The sequence below is a fragment of the Lolium rigidum genome, chromosome 6 (assembly GCF_022539505.1).
Source record: "Lolium rigidum isolate FL_2022 chromosome 6, APGP_CSIRO_Lrig_0.1, whole genome shotgun sequence".
Lineage (NCBI taxonomy): Eukaryota > Viridiplantae > Streptophyta > Magnoliopsida > Poales > Poaceae > Lolium > Lolium rigidum.
Genome location: NC_061513.1, coordinates 120,238,370 through 120,241,836, shown reverse-complemented (window position 1 = coordinate 120,241,836; position 3,467 = coordinate 120,238,370). Strand labels below are relative to the sequence as shown.

The following is a 3,467-nucleotide window of genomic DNA, read 5'->3' as shown; positions in this document are numbered from 1 at the left end:
TAAGAAAGAATTGAGATAAGGAGAAAAATCAGAGCTAATCAGATCTATCCAACGAATTTTAGAAAATAGTTTTGGACGCTCTAAACTCAACGATCGTTGGCAAGGTTATCCTACAGGCTGGACTAGTGGGGTACCGTCAACCTGAGCTCTGATACCAACTTGTGACGCCCCGGAACCGGTACCATGAGGATTTCGGCGATCCCGCCGAAATCCGCACGATATCGATCCGGAGACGCCCTCCAGACACGACGTGCGCGACGAATCACACACGTGATGCCAGAGGAATTAACACGAGCGGTAACATTACAACAGGATTACAATAGAGCCCACAAGATACATATATTACAACAACGACTCCAACGAGTCAAGATACAAATATACAATACAAAGATCCAAATCATACATAAGATCGAATATGTCCGAGTACGAACAAGATGCAAATTGGACTAAGAGTCCACGAAGATAACCGATGGCGTCCATAACCACCGCCGAGCCAAGCGGAATGGTAACCTTGCTAACGTCGTCTTCATCGAACATATCTTCATACTGCCTCGGTTATATCCCGTAGAAGCGACAATAAGTACGGGTTCGTACTTAACAAGACTTCAAGACGTATAAGCATTCGTCAACCGGTCGTCCTTTGTACATGAGGCACGCGGGGACTTAGAGGACGCAAGAGGAACGTCATAGGCAATATGGTGGAGTTAAGCGGCAGCGCAAGCACTAATAACCTATAGAGACACTCTACAACATTCGTCTAATCGAGAGAAGGTGAGAGAGCGCATAAGGTAACGAGATAAAATACTACACAAACATAACCCGACCGATTACACATATCCCCTCCAACAATTGCGAAGAGGCAATGTAAAAGGCACTCAACGGTGGACAAGTTTTATTGGATAACGGTTGTAGTAAGGCTATATTACTACGCAAGTTATTATCGAGATTATTAGCAACAAGATAACGGTGTAAGTTGTTCTATGATCAAGCTATACAATTCCAAGTCGTCCATAACCGCGGACACGGCTTATCGATAAGATGTACACCTGCAGGGGTTGCCCAAATGTAACCATACGCATGCTCGACCCGCTTCTTACAGGCGATGTCTCACAATAAGACCGTTCCCAGTTCAACAAGAAAGTCTAGGGGGCCACCCAACTAAGGTACCCGTGACGAAGTTCGGCCGTACTCCGAGACGGACCCAGAGGTTGCGTAGGTGTCTAGGCGGGCACTAACGGCCAAGCACTAGATAAGTCGTCTAGCATTTATGCAGTGCAGTACAGAAATAAACCACCCGAAGGCAACATGAAGTAAACACCCGAAGGCAACGAGTAATAAATATGCATGCACCAAATAAAACCAAGGTTGTGGCCCCTTTTCAACTAACTTGAGAAAAGGTAATGGGTGAGGGGGTCCCGGTGAATCCCCACGCATGGGTAGAGCGCTCAATCTCGGAACGGATAACAAGAACTCGGGTCCTAGGGGACATTAGCAAGTCAAAGTTCCGATGCTTTCGCAAAGGGGCTCACGGATGCCTCCGCTTACAATTTTAGTTGTTAACAAATAAGTAAAACATGTGTATCTCCAACAAGCGATATAGCATGTGATAACCTCCCAACAACCCAACATATCCCGATAAGATAACAACAACGGTAACGAGATAAAACGAGCACTAGCATGCACTACGACTCGCAAGGCGGACCCGATAACCAAACAATAGGCTGTAGGTGGTTTGTGGAGTCAATATAGGCTGCTTGAGGTAACAAGTGGAAGGGACACGTGACAAGAATGCAACTTAAGGATAGCATGAGGGAGAAGGCAAAATAAAATAGGTGAGCGACTCCTGCAGGGACAGGAGTATAGGGGAAATGCTTGCCTGTTAAAGCTCGCCGAGGAACATCCGGAGAACTTGTCGTATCTCACCACACCACTTCGCGATTCTATCCGGGAAGAAGCAAATGCTGGAACACACAACGGATGCAAGTCTTACTACTACGGATAAAGAAGATCCAGCATGATCAAGATGATATGCATGACATGGCAACGATGATACAATGCACTTTATCCAATTTAATCGGAGTCGAAACCCCGGACAAACAAATTAGGTTGGAGTTGCATTTCTACCGTCAAAGTTAAATGTTCATTAGCATGGCATAACATGGCAGGGGTGAGCTATTTCAATATTAAACGGAGCGGGAAACCAAATCGGTGTTCCGAAATACTCCGCATATATGTTAGGTGAACATGCACGACTATCAACACGCGACATGATGCGAGATGCAAACAGATGAATGGATGGCATATTCATGATCCTTGCATTTTTCTGATTAAAATTCATATATAACACTTTGCATTTGGAATTAGGGTTCAAAAGATATGGATTTAACCATTACATGCAAACACATAAAAGAAAAAGGCTCCACATAGGAACTGGGCCGAACCTGGCCTGCAAGCGGCGGCGGATAGGAGCTGGGCGCACGGGGAGATGGGCTGCGTCGGAGGACTGGGTCAAGGCCCATCAGGCGCTAGATCTGATTCAGAGAATTATAGAACAAAAAGATGGCTTAATTAGCCAGATTGGAGATTTGAACACAGGATCTCATGTGTGAGGTAGCTAGCAACTAACCACTGTGCCACTGCTTCTGAACGTGTCAAAAGAAGGGCGCGGTGCGACTTGAGAAAACAGTGACGAGGACGAACTTGTGCATCCACGGCGGAGGCAGATCAGGTCGAGCATCGATCTGCCAATTGAGGGCGAACCGGGACCTGCGGGATGGCGCGTTCGAAGCGGAAGTCGAAGGGGAGGCTGAACGAGGTGAAGTTGGAGCCGGGGAACCACTGGAGAGATGCCGCCGGCGAGGTCCTGCGGCAGAAAAACGGCGTCAACGCCGGCAAGTCGACATAGAGCGGGATGAAGAGAGAGGAGAGGCTCGGGAGGACGGGGATGATACCAGGAGCGTGCTGGTGTGCTCGAAAATGGAGGGGGAGGTCGGAGATGGCCGGAATCATCGCCGGAGCGTGGCTACCACCGCGGGGAATCGGCGACCGTGTGCTCGACTGAGGGCCTCCCGAAGCAATTCCTTGTACCCAGACGAAGAGGACGACGAGGCGCATCCGCCGGTGCCCTCGAAACGACGGGGGATGATCTGCAGCGGCGGTGCCATGGCGAGGTAGGTGCGGTACTGTGAGGTTTTCCCCTTCGTTTTTCTACAGAGAGAAGAGAACGTGAGGGGGAAAGGGAGGCGGCGCGAGGGAGGGAGAAGGGCTAGGGTTTCCTGGAGTGCCTCGGATGCGGAATAAAAAGGGGAGGAAGGTGGTGGCGCGGTGGTGGTTGAGAGGGAGAGGACCACACGAGGGTCACGCCATGTGCGTGCTCTCTCTCTCTCTCTCGAGGGAAGACGACAAGGGAAACAACGAACGAAGGGGTACGGGCCGAAGGGGTATGGGCTGGGAAGGAGAAGGAGAGG

The 3,467-nt window shown here is 49.4% G+C and overlaps 1 long non-coding RNA gene across 1 annotated transcript; it reads right to left on the bottom strand.

The window, feature by feature from the left end:
* Positions 1–1,913: 1,913 nt before the first annotated feature.
* LOC124660310 lies at positions 1,914–2,778 on the bottom strand. Its single transcript, XR_006989843.1, has 3 exons — positions 2,627–2,778; positions 2,442–2,531; positions 1,914–1,961 (listed from the first exon to the last, which is right to left on the bottom strand). It is a non-coding gene; the product is annotated as an uncharacterized LOC124660310 (long non-coding RNA).
* Positions 2,779–3,467: the final 689 nt, after the last annotated feature.